We start from the raw sequence: 14268 nt of genomic DNA on the forward strand, positions 1-14268 counted from the left end.
TGTGAGTGTCCCTGGGGTAGAGACTGTCCCTGTGTCTAGCGCACATCCACAGAGGGTGGAAATAAGGGAAACATTCTTGTCAGGTACCCCTAGACAGACGATCACTAAGGCTGTCGTCAACCCAACCGCCAAGATGGCAGAGAAAACAACTCACACCCTAGCAGTCTTGTCTTGGAATATAGCGGGCTTAAAGAGGAAAGCGTCAGAGGCTGATTGGGGCTCCTTTGTGGATTTACATGATGTTATTATCCTGCAGGAAAGTTGGTCAACCGACGCTATTTATCGGGTTGGCTACCTTAATTACTACAAATCAGCTAGTAAAGGACCAAAGGGTCGCCCTTCAGGAGGTCTAGTTATTTGGATTAGACAATCCTTAGACATTACTATCACGGAACTCCCTACTCTGAGTAACGACATTCTAGCGTTGAAATTAACCGGTAAAAATAGCCAGGATCTTTGTTTGTTCAACATATATGCTAGAGGGTTACCAGGTGGGAAGCCTGCGGGAGTGGTAGCTGAACTTGACTCCCTACTGAATAATACTAGTAGTGACAACTGTGTCATGGTGGCAGGTGATTTCAACTGTTGTTTCGAACCGTTTCCTAATCTTGATAGCGGGGGATATGGGGAAATTGATCAGATTTGGAATATTCCCCCTTTGTCTATTCCTCCAATTAAAAAAGTCACGGAGGCAGTTATGCAGTGGTTGGGTCTTTGCCTTGAATGGGACTTGCGTGCAGCGAATGGAAGGACCAAATCAGACCCGATGGGAAAAGTTACATTTGATAACTCCCTAAACTCGAGCCGCATTGATTATTTTTTGTTAAAGATAGAGTTTTGGAAAATGTTGGTGGACATGGAAATAGTCACTAGATCTGAGAGTGATCATAACCCCCTGGTAATAAAATTATCAGTGGATGAGGGTCTCCACATGAACCCTGCAACAAATATTGATACAGCAGACGCTGGTCTCACAAATGATTGCAGAAGGGTAAGATGGGCTGGGCTCCAAGACAATACTGCTACTATTAGCAGGATTGCCATGGAGGTCCTAGCGGCTACAAAACAGATGGTACCCATACTTGAGGCTGGAGCCCCACTTGATCAAATCGGGACAATTCATGAGTCTCTTTTTAGTAAAATTAAGTCTTTTTTTATCAAACCCGTGAAAGGAGGAAATAAAGTCCCGGCACAATCTAGGTTGAAATGGTATGATAAGACCTGTAGTATTGCCCACAGCTCTCTGTTAAGGGCCATTAAATCCAAATCATGTCCGGATATAAGGATAGCTAGGGTGAATTATAAGAAAGCATTAAAAGAGGCAAAAATCAAATGGGATGATCAGCGTTGGTTAGATTTATACCAGGCAAGTACCTCATCTAACCAACAAAAATTTTGGGAGGTTGTGAAATGGGGAGGGGCGGGGGAATTACATATTCCAGTAAACCACGTCCCTGCAGAGCAATGGGTCAAGCATTACGAGGCACAGTTCAGCCACACGGAACGGATCTCCCTTACTACCATTAGGGAAGATGCCAGTGTGCAGTCTGAGGTGTCCTCACTTGATCACATTGTTTTCACTGAAACTGAAGCTATTTCTGCTCTTAAACAAGTGCAGAATGGCAAAGCCCCCGGCATGGACTGCATCCCTGCGGACCTCTTCAAATACGATCAAACACACTGGGTCCCGTACATATTAATCTTAGCAAATGCTATAGCTAGAGGGACTAGGATCCCAAACTCCTGGAAAGGGGCTGAGATTTTGCCAGTGCACAAAAAAGGGGATAGATCTGATGCGGGAAACTACCGCCCCATCAGCCTCATCGATGCCCTACAAAAAGTAATAGCCAGAATGCTGTTAGGGAAAATCCATTCGTGGATGTCAGAAGTAGATATTCTGTCTCCAATGCAGGCGGGTTTTAGAGCACACATTAGCACAGTAGATCAGATATTAAGATTTGTCACGATCTATTGGAAAACTGTGTTATTGAGAGACAGGAAGATCTTCGCTGCATTTGTGGACCTCAAATCAGCGTTTGATCTGGTCCCCAGAGGGAAGATGTGGGCAGCATTGAGAAGGATGGGGGTCCCTATTGCACTATTAGAACTTACCATTAGGATGCATGAGGGTAACTTTGCAAGAGTCAGATGGGGTCGCCAGGGCCAGGTTACCGAATCCTTCCCCGTAACTCGCGGTGTGAGGCAGGGTTGTGTCCTGGCCCCCACCCTATTTGTACTCTTCATTAATCAGGTGGTTAAGTTCCTCTCAGATACCCCCACTGATGCTCCTTCACTGGGTGGGACCAAATTCCCTCTTTTAATCTTTGCAGATGATACTCTCATATTGGCCAAAACACAGAAGGGGTTACAGGTAGCAATAAATAAATTCATGGACTTTTGCAATATCAACGATCTTGAGATCAATATTAATAAAACCAAGTTCATGGTCCTGACTAAGAAAAGGCCACTGAGGGGCCATGTTTTAATGAATGGGTCTAGACTGGAGCAGGTTGATGTAATGACTTATCTTGGTGTTACCTTGGATTATAGGCTACAATGGAAAGATCAAGTAGCGGCACTCTGTCTGAAATTTGCCCGCTTGACTGGTTGTCTAGTAAAAGAGCAGCGGTGTTCCCTGACTAAAAGAGTACTGCCCGCACTTAAAATTTATAGTGCTAAAATCAGCTCAGCCATATTATATGGGGCCGATATTTGGGGATGTGTGGACCTGGCTGTCCTGGATAGGATACAGAATAAATTCCTTCAAAACTTAGTTAGTCTCCCCCCCTCAACACCTGTCCTTCCACTTTTGATGGACATGGGCATGCATACCATTAAACACCAGGCCCTCTATAGGATGGTGGCGTTATGGAGACGCATATGGTCCACCCCGGAGTTGGCCATGTTTGCCCGCGAATTACAGGATGTGAGAATGCAACAAGGGGCAGGTGACATACCGTGGCTAAAGCTAATTAAGAACACTCTTACCGAAATGGGTCTTCCCTTGCTTTGGTCGGAGCCGGGTTCTCAAACCTTCCCTACCAAGAATGAATTTAAACTTCTCTTCTGGTCCATGGTAAAAACGGAACATGTGGCACTTTCTGAGAAAATGAATTTGACAGGCCAGTTTTTGCTCCACAAAGCAGTACCTAACAAAGAAGTATACTGGGATGTTATCCTTAAAACATTAGATAGGAAACTATACCATCAGTTCCGTGTAGGTACACTGCCTCTGAGGGCTTTTACTAGCGGCTGGCAGAGGTTGGAGTCAAGTTTCTGTCCCTGTTGTACCGTTTGCAAAGAAACACTAGGTCATTTTTTATTTGTCTGTACTGCTTATTGTGAACCGCGTAATAAGTGGCTGAAACCTATATGTACTAGACTAAACACCCGAGTGAGTAGTGAAGCACTGTACATCTTGAGAACGAACACTTCTGAATGGCTAACCATAGGATTGGCCAAATTCCTTGGGTGGGCTTGGCTGATAAGGATTAAGTCAGTCAGCTCATAGTATCATGACCTAAATAACTTGTATACTGTGTTATCCCACTGATTTTTTGGCCTATGATTTTATTAGTATTGCCGATCTGCTATTTTTTACATATGCTCAAATGGTTTTACAATTGCCCTCGACGTCTTTACAAGCATGTTTAATTGAGATTTTTAACTAGATTTGTCTTGCCTTAACTTTTCTTGTCTTGTTTCTTTTTGATTTGTTTAGTATGTGTATTTAAAATATTTATGACTTTATGACTCTGTCGCACTAATTGTATTTAATGTAATTTTGTGTATATGTGTGTCTTTTATGATGAAAAATCGAAATAAAGACGTTAAAAACTGAACTGGAATAAATGAAAAAGATTTGAGTATTAACCTGAAAGAGTGCGCAGGGACCAATTAGCTCAGTTCACCATACTCACCTGGGCCCATAAAACATTCACACTTTGAACTATTAGCCCTGCCTAACTAATTACTAATTTTAATCACTCTATCAGTACTTTGAGTCCTTTCAGGACTTATACCTGTACACCATGACTCGCCAATCCTTGTCACCCTTACTATTAGTCCGGGGATCGAAAAAGGAGTTCGTTTTTAAACAGGCAGTATTTAAACATATTTACCTTTCCTGTAATAAACCACAGACTCTGGAAGAAGTTTTAAAATATTTATCTATGAAAGATTTTCGGAGACAAAAACGAAAAAGCCACAATCTTGTGACTATGAATTTTACAAGCAAGAATATAACCAGTAGGACATAAAGTTTGTAAGAAATCACAGTAACACTTTTACACATTTGGTACCGGGGAATGGTGAGAAAGGTAAATAGCACAAGGACATACCACATGGATTATATTTACCTAAAATGGTGCAATGACAAATCTTGGTCACAGGCGGAGGCAAAAGACCAGGGCCAGGCTCCCGACTAATCAGGTGCCCACGGGACAAGACAGGTGAAAATCAGGACAGGTGACCTCCTCTAAGTGCAACGCCAGCATCACACCCCTCTCTCTAGGACATGGGTACTCACAAACTTTCTCTCAAGGGCCAAATTTACCGTGTGATTTGTGGCCGAGGGCCGCACCGTTGGGGGCGGGGTCAGTGAGAGAGGGGGCGGGGCTAGAGCCCCCAAAAAAACCTGTGACCATGAGGTTGAACACAGGCCCCTGCAGCGGACGTCTTCGTCCACTGAGCCACCAGACCCAGCATACACACACATATCTCTCTCTCTCTCTCTCTCTTCCTCCCTCTGTTTCTCTACCTCCCTCCCTCTCTTTCTTTACCTCCCTCCCTCTCTCTCACTCCCTCCCTTTCTCCCTCCCTCTCTCCCTCCCTCTCCCTCCCTCGCTTTCTCTCCCTTCCTCCCTATCTTTCTCTACCTCCCTCCCTCTCTCTCTCTCCCTGTCTCCCGCCCTCCCTCTCCCTCCCTCTGTCTCCCTCCCTCCCTCTCTCTCCCTCCCTCTCACTGTCTCCCTCACTCTCTCTGTCTCCCTCTCTGTCTGTAAAATTAGGAATAATAGTCCATTCGTTGTTGTTTACTTCATGTATATTTATTGAAGATTGAAGTTACAGGAAATAAAGTACATAAATAATGAACCCCACCAGGAGCAGTCTGAATGTCGCTCAGCCCTTAAACATACTGACTCAAATTTTACTTACATTCCAATTCCCAACGTTCCATGGTGGGGCAGTCTGAATGCCGCTCAGCCCTTAAACCAACTGACTCAAAGCTTACTCACATTCCAATTCCCAACGTTCCAGCCTGAGCATCACATTACACTGTCTCCCTCACTCTGTCTCCCTCCCTCTGTCTGTCTCCCTCCCTCTCTCTGTCTCCCTCACTCTCTCTGTCTCCCTCACTCTCTCTCCCTCCCTTGCCCTCCCCTGACTCTCTCTCTCCCTCCACTGACTCCCTCTCTCTCCCTCACTCTCTCTTTGTCTCCCTCTCTCTGTGTCTCCCTCCCTCTGTCTCCCTCCCTCCCTGTCTCCCACCCTCCTTCTGCCTCCCTCCCGACTCTCCCTCTCTCTCCCTTCCCTGACTCTCCCTGCCTTGCCCTACCTTGTCTCTCCCTCTTTCCCTCCCTCGCACTCCCCTGACGCTTTCCCTCCCTCAACCTCCCCTGACCCTCCATCTCCCTCCCTCGCCCTCCCCTGACTCTCCCTCTCTCTTCCTCCCCTGACTCTCTCCCTCCCCTGACTCTCCCTCTCTCCCTCCCCTGACTCCCCCTCTCTCTTCCTCCCCTGACTCTCTCTCTCTCTCTCCCTCCACTGATTCTCTGTCTCCCTCACTCTCTCTTTGTTTCCCTCTCTCTCTGTCTCTGTCTCCCTCCCTCTCTGTCTCCCTCTCTCTCTCCCTCCCTCCCTCTGTCTCCCTCCCTCACTTTCTCTGTCCCCCTCCCTCTCTCTCTCCCTCCCTCTGTCTCCCTCCCTCTCTGTCTCCCTCCCTCTCTCCCTCCCTCTGTCTCCCTCCCTCCTTCTGCCTCCCTCCCTCCCCTGACTCTCCCTCCCTCGCCCTACCCTGTCTCTCCCTCTCTCCCTCCCTCGCACTCCCCTGACGCTTTCCCTCCCTCACCCTCCCCTGACCCTCCCTCTCTCTCCCTCGCCCTCCCCTGACTCTCCCTCCCCCGCCTTACCCTGACTTTCCCTCCCCTCAACCAACAACCCAATTTCCTACATCTGACCATTTCCCAATCATATAATTGTTTGCTCTATTCGATCTCCTAATTTGCTTCTATCTTGGGTGACCTTGAAGCAGGATAATTGAAGGTTTTCAATGAAATCATCTTCAGTGATTAATGTCTCGTGAGTGAGCATAGAAGACAAGTCTATTAAGGCAGATTCGTATGCATAGCTTTCTTCATGTAGCACCCCGTGATTATCACACATCTAAACATACTATATAACTCGATTCTCTGCTATATCTTTCTAATCCCTGACTACCTCACTTGATGCAATTTTGGGCGAATCCTTAGTAGCACCTTATGTGGAGACATTTTCTCATATCTTCGCCCTGTTCGTTTAGCTTTCAAATGCTATTCAGCCCTTTCCTATTCCCGAGAAAGGTGATGATTCTTGAGTTTGCCTGTCTTTTGAGATCTCCCAGGGACATAATCAATTCAATTATGTGGCCTGCCACAGGTAGATATTTCATTATCACATTTGAAAGGTGAGCAACAAAAGAAAAGAATGTGTAGGATGGTTGAATACGCAACTCTGACAGTCCGTCTAAAAAAGCCAACCCTACAGTCAGCTCAACATTTCAGAACAAAAGCGCCAACATTTGCCTTTGTGCCGCGCTAGCCCGAAACGCGCATTGAAATATTTATGGCGGCAGTGCAGAAAGATGACGCGTTTGAAGGTGGACTATTTGATTTCATACAGGAAACGGTTACTGTTTGCAAATTAAGAATATTATTGGGCGGCACTTTCAGTGTATAAACCTTATTTTACCCGCTGCTTCCAGTTTCTGTATTCAGGCTGTTTCATTCAGCAGGGGCTCGCATCATTTTACATTAAGTGTTAATGAGGCTTTGTTTTGTTTCACCTCTTCTGAGTCTAGGCTGCTGCAACCGGCGGTGTTTACCGACACTCTTGATAACATTTTTTTTAAATGGTACATATCTGCAAGGTCCGCGGGCCGCCAAGGAAGGCTTGCCAGGTTGCTGGCGGCCCGCAGGCCGTACTATGAGTACCCCTGCCCTAGGATAAGCCAATTAGTACCCCGATTGGGTAATTGATTCTTCTGACAGAGTGCTCCGCCAGCACCTCTGTTCTCGATCACCTATTGAGTGCGTTGGGTCAGTGACAAGTCAGCTATTCGGACAAGTCGAACAATTTCTCTATCTAAACCTACCTTAGTTATACCATTTCGAGGGCAATGTACCACCCCTAAATGTTGCAAATCTATGTGTTCCCTTTCAGTGATAGGTTGGAAAGACGAGGAGAGGTCATCACACCATACCAAGATGAGATCATCTAAATTGACTTGAATTGATCAAGTTCCCACCCACAATTTACTTTCTCGCGTCTTTTTTCCGCCCACCAATATTGGCATACAAATTATATACATTGTATTCATTTGAGTCTTCTTGCTCCCTCTATAGAGGTCAGTAGAGCAGGTTCCCAGGAACATCGTGGGTAAGACAGTGGTCGAAGTGGGGACAAAAAAGTTGGGGAACTGTGGGCGGAGACTCAGGGGGCGGGAATAAGCAAAGGATTGGATTAGTGGGCGGAGTCGGAGGGGTGGCTAAAAATAGCAAAACATACCAATTTTTAGTGAATGTGGCATTTCACTGACCAGTTACAGCTTATAACGTTATTTAATTCAAACAATCGATAAACATGTTTATTTGAGGTTTAATATATAAGTTGTTTAAATTTAATTCATTTACAATGTGGGACATGTTTCCAATCACAGAATATTCCAAATACGCTTATAAGTGGAATCATAAGCCATTTGTCTCCGAGCCATGCAGTTTCTTTCATTGGCACTTCTCCTCCCTTTTCCTAACCATTTCTGAGCATAAATTTCAGGTTTAAATTCTATGACAGGAGGCCCCACAATTTTTTTGAACATTATAGAAGACAGACAATTGATTGATATTCTGGCCCAACGGGCCCAGGTGAATCAGCCATTGATTGAAACACTAAAATCTGCATCTGTATTGAACGATCGGCCTCATATATGGTCATATCACGCCGCTGCAGCCTTCTGGAGAGGTCACCCAATTCTGTGGGAACATAATATAATATGCCCATATTTTCAACAAACACCAGGGAGGTTAATAAACAGTTTAAACTAGCATATTTCCTCTGCTCAATGTCATTCCTCATTGAGTCTTTGGAAGATTCCATAAAATGTTTACTAAGTGCCTTGTAGTTATTCCAAACAGCTCTTACAGATCTTTCACTTGAGGACACCCAACGTACATCTAGCACCTTTCCAATTGCCAGAAGTCTTACTTCTACCTCCAGAGCACATTCCCCAAGCTCTCTCTGATTTTTCGGAGAGGCATGGTAGGTGGTATAAAGTTTATCAAAAAAAACTTTGAGCTGATTAATGCCTGTGACTTCTTTACAAACCACCCACAGCAAGCTCCAGCTTGTGGTTAGCACAGTGCCATACACTCAACTGTGGATATTTCAGTTTCAGAAGAGTTGCCACACCGGATTTCCTACCCATCATGTTGGAAGCCCCATCTGTTACAAGCTGAACCAAATGCATTTTTAAACACTCATCAGTAAAGCCATGTCTCTGTAAGCATGCAAGTAAGATATCTAAGATTAGACACCCGAGCAAAGCAAAGTTGTAGTCCTATGTTTTCTTATGTGCTTCACGCAGCATGCATAAGGCCAGCATTAGATGTTCAAACATGAATGGTAAAATATCCTAGTTTGCAGATGTTTTCCACATAATTATAGCTCTGCCGTATTTTTCCACATGATACATCTGCCGATGGTTTTATCAAAAAAATTGTTTGTAGCTCAAACGGATCAAAAGTTACTTAACAACGTGAATTGTGTTGCTGTGAAGTGGAAGGCCGTGTGCAAAGGTTGACTGGTCACCTGTCTCACCGCTGAATTTGCATGTTACCCTGGGATTAATGAGGTGAAAGCTTTCCAGAGACTGTTAGTATGTGTAAAAATGTCAAAATAATAAAGTATCAGAAAATGTACTACATAACCCTGCAGTCTTTTTTTGCTGCATAATTTAGTCAACACTGCAACATAAAGTTGTCCTCCATTGCTGCATAATTGCAGTGCCCCAAAGCAGGCAGCACAAGCTAAAGGTGATTGTGTATGAAGCAGAGATACCATGAAGTTTGTGAGCTTAGGGAATTATGTATGGGAATGGTGGCGCAGGGCAGCACAGCAAGTTACTTTGCTGCACTGCCCTGTATCACAGGGAAAGGGCAAGAATGCACAGTATTTATCCAATATGGTGCATTCATGTCTTTTCCCCCTGTGCTGGCGCCATTTCGACAGCCTAGCGTCAATGCAGGCACACTTGCCCCATAGTGCAAGGGTGCCTCTTTTGCATGCAGGATTGTTTTTATGCAGGAAGGGGCACCTTCCTGTACAAAAACAATATTGAGAGGCTTTTTCCTCTTTCTATGTGTGCTGCAGAATAAAGCACACTTTGAAAGAAGAAAAAACAAGGAGAAATAAAGATATTTCTCCTAGTTATGCCTCCTCTGGGGCAGCGCAAGATTTTGACGCATTCCCAGGATTACAAGTCCTTGTAAATCTGTGAATGCGTCAAAAACCGTGAGAGTTGTGTGGGAGACTTTTATTGTTGCAGGAAAACTACTGGGTTTACAAGGAACTCTGCCGTGATTTATGCGTTTTTAAGAATGAGTCATTATGCTGCCCAGTTCTGCTGGTTTTGTTACTGGGGGCTGATTTTGCAGCAGTTGTGCTGCTGTTGCACTACTCAATATCTATGAAGTTGTTTAAAGACATGCAAAGTGGCTTTACGTGGCTTTTAAAACAGGACTTGGACCTTTGCATTGTGCATGTACCACATTGCAAGGTGCAAGCATGACGCAAGGCCCTTGAAAACATGCTCATTTGTCTGGTGTGCATGCAAATCCTGCATTGCAAATCCCTGGTGAGTTGCAGTAGTACTACTGGAACAAGGCCAATGGAGGCAGCAATGGGTGAGGTGGACTGGCCTCAAGGGTCCTGTGACCTCTGTGACAAAGTCACTGCTGCTGTTGGGTGTGCTGCTTTGTAGGCCTGCCCGCAAGACTGGAGGTGAACTTCAGTAAGGATTGTGGTGGACAGGGCTTCAAGGTTAACCAACACTGGCCTCCGGTAGGGTTCACCTGCTGGTGCTAAGAGACGAGGGCTTCTAAGGTCTAGTGGGGCCTTCTAAGGTCTATCTTGGGAATGTGCTCCCTCAGGAGTGGTCTGATGGACTAGGCATGAAGGCTGAACCAGGTTCCCCAGTTCCAAATTCGGTAGCTCTGGTTATAGTCTCACATCCTATCCCCACCAAACACCCTTCTGCCCCACTGAATGAAACTCGCACTGTCTTCAGCTACAACCCAATTCTGCCCCATTATAAAAACACCTGGATGTGACTCATTTCAAAGTATGCACTGCCTGAAAAAAAGTAACAACATTCTGGAAAAAGCAAACACTCATAGAGAATGCAGGATTATGTAAAGGTATGCAAAATATATGCAGGAACGTCCTGTTCAGCCATGGCCCGTGGAGGAAGTTGCGTTGGGGCAGAAAGGCGGGGCGGGGGAGGGGCAGGGTGGGGGGTGCTAAAAACCGGAATATGGATAATTGGAGGTAAGTAAACAATTTAAATAATAAAACGAATTTTGTAGCGTGCCCTGCATCGCATTTTGCGATGTAGGGCGCGCTATGAAATTCATTTTATTATTTAAATTGTTTACTTACCTCCAATTATCCATATTCCGGTTTTTAGCACCCCCCACCCTGCCCCTCCCCCGCCCCGCCTTTCTGCCCCACTGCAACTCCCTCCACGGGCCGCGGCTGGACATGTTACCTTACCGCTTTTACTCTCATTGTTCAGAAATCAATGAGTATTTTTGTGTCTCAAGCATTGAGGGCAAGAATATAGGGCTCCTCCTGTACATATGTGTTAAGCAAGGCTCAGAAGACCAAGGAACTCTTCAAGAGAATCTGATCGGACTCACGGAAACCGACAAGGGCTCCTTCATATTCATGTCAGCCAACTAGATGCTTAAACATAGTATAGTAAATATGTATTCAAGTGTCCTGCAAAGAAGAATGAGTGCGAGTAAGTAAATGTGGGTGCGATTGATTGAGTGCCTGAATGTAACTTGAGCATGAGCAAGAGTGAATGAGTGGATGTGGATGAAAGTGAGAGAAAGTGAGTGAGAATGAGTCACGTCATGTAGAGTAAGTGAAACTGTAAGTTAGAATGAGGTAATCAGAGTAGGAAAAAGTGAGACTGAGTGAGAGTGAGAATGTGATACTGAATGTTGAAGACTGCAAGATAGAACAAGCATTGGCATAGCCAATAGGTCTCGCCTTTGGGACCTTATAAGTGTTTAGCCATGCAACAGTTGATGTTGTTTCACCAATGATATTGTGCTGAATAACTAAATACTTATAAGGTCCCAAAAGCGAGACCTAGTGGCTATGCCAATGCTTGTTGATATTGTTCCAGGCACTACAAAACAAAAAACATTTGCAAACATTTGTCAGCTTTAAAAGTCATTTTCTCTTGAGCATCTTTGAATAAAATTGAATCGGGGCAGATTTGAAGACATTATCACTTGTATTAAAATGTTTAATTAGTACTCATACTTCTTCTTTTGAGGATAGCCCAATTTACTGGAAAGGAGTAAATTATGAGACATCACACTGACTGCATCGTCATATACACTTGGAAAGTGTCATTTAAGGGACATCTCAAAGAGAGGATCTTTTAAGAAACAGGACACTGCTTACAACCAGCAACAGGAAAGAAAAGGTCACATAAAATAGATCACGCTGCTCGAGACAGCTTACCCCTTGTCTCAGGCCCTGGGTTTAAAGGGGCACCCACAGGGCACACCACCTGAAGAATGGGCATTTATGGTGTCTATGGGCAACATCTCCTTGAGTAGCAACGCCCTTAAAGCGCTATTATGAGTAGCGACACACTTAAAGGGCTATCTGTGTAGACATGCGTTCATTTCAATACTCATGCTTGTATTTCTTCATGCATGTATACAGGTTTTTACTTGTGTGCACCCACATATGGACATATTTAGGTACTTCTGTATTCGTAATGCACCTTATGTTTCCCAAGCCGCTTTGTGCAATTAACCAGGCACGCTATATACATTAACATAATTATAAGCTGCATTTAAAACAAGCCCGGCTTCGAAAGGGGTGCGCGCGCGTACAAAAGTGAAAGCATTGCGTTTGCACATATGCTTATAATTAACGAGAGGCGGGCCTTGTTGTTGCACATGTTGGCAACTAGCAGAGTAGTACTGAGGAGCACTGGTAGAGCTGTGGGTAGGCCTCGCACCGAGCATGCTTGTCCATGCTGCCCGTGGGTCCCAGTACTGTGGGTCAGGACCGAGGTGCATTGGCAGAGCAGTGTACAGAAAAACAAGATGGAGGCTTCAAGCCAGGACTGAATCACACGGGTGGAGCGGTGTATGGGCCCTTGGAGTGGAATAACAGGTCACGACTGGGGTGCACTGGAGGAGGCGGGAGGGCCCAAATGTGAGAGCTACAAGGCTGACTGGGGGTCAGAACTGCAGTGCATCAGCGATAAAAGAACTTCATAAAAAAGACTTGAGGCAGAGCCTCGGTACTGTAATTGCAGTTTAAGTTGCACGTCTGGATTGAGATAGGCAGGGACAGCAATGTCGGGCCCCTACTATCAGCAGCACAGAGAGCAGTGGCAGATCGGGATAGATGCTCTTCGGTGGAGCTTTGTGGCATTTTCATACATGCCAACATTTTAGAAGAGTAAAGAGGGAGGTTTTAAAATAACCGGAAGAATGAATTTCCCCCATTGACTTCTGTCGAAGCAGAGGCAGCAGGCAGCTGAAGTAAAGCCGGTTTTGGCTTTAAAGGTCGGGCGTCTCCCGCCCGAATCGGACCTATTGACATGTATGAATTTTAAAGAGCAGATTTATAGCAAGTCACAAAGTCCCCCAGGTGGCGTCCGTCAGTCTGCTTGACACTAAAGTATTCTGATGTGACCATTGTCACAGGTCACAGTAGGGGCGGGCTGGCAGCATACTCACAAATGAGGTGTGAATCACTGGCTCACGGCAGCTGCAGGGCCATCAGAGATAGCCGTTTTCGTGCTATGGTACACTTATGGCCCTTTCAGTGTCCCTTTGCAGGCCCCTAGACACAGCGGGGAAGGGGAGGAGGTCGGACGCACTGCAGAGGCCTTCCTCAATATGCACGTTGCACCACACATGCGGAAAAATAAAGGTGTCATTTTAAACCCTACAGTCCCGGTACGCTTTTTCAAAACCAAGAAGTAGGGGAACTGACTAACATAATTTTTAAAAGTAGGGGCACGCCGTACCCTCCCGTTCCCGCCCACTTCTAACACTGGGGTAAGAAGGGTGTTGGCAGCTATTTAATGCCAATGCTTCAGCATTTTCAGAGTTTGAGTGCGCTTGCGCAGCATCGCCCAAGATGGAGGATGTGACAGTATTCAGGTCTGAAGTACAAGCTATCAGCAAAGTCAAAGAGAAACATATTAGAATACAAAAATAAATTAATGCGCTGTATACCACTTATCTCTACTCTAACCCCATTACTTTATTTTAACTTTTGCATTAATGGTTAAGCAAGACGAACAAGCTTAGTACAAGCTGCAGCATAAGCATGAGCATGTGAGGTTTTAAGCGGTCATTTCTGGCACTAGTGCGCAGAAGTGAGAAAATCCCTCCATAGTAGAGATACGTCACACCACGTAGATGTGGCGGACGCATGCGTAGTACAGTTCCCGCATTTTCGGCGGCCATTTTAGGACATTCGAGTTAATGTTAGTAAAATCACATAGAAAAGCTTCCCCTATATCTTAGAAATGTTGTGAAATGCTAATTTTTAATAAACAAAACATGTTGGTTAATATGTTCTAAGTTATTTCAAGAGGGTTGAGTACAAGCAAGTTTCTGTACGTATGAAACCTTGCTCCATCAAAACTATAATCAGATTAACCTTCTTGAAATCACAAAAGTGACTAGTTTGTATCTTCATGCCATTAATAAAAGTAAGATTTATTTCAGAACTTCGCTTGGAAAT

This window comes from Lissotriton vulgaris, chromosome 7, assembly GCF_964263255.1.
Source record: "Lissotriton vulgaris chromosome 7, aLisVul1.2, whole genome shotgun sequence".
Taxonomy (NCBI): Eukaryota; Metazoa; Chordata; class Amphibia; order Caudata; family Salamandridae; genus Lissotriton; species Lissotriton vulgaris.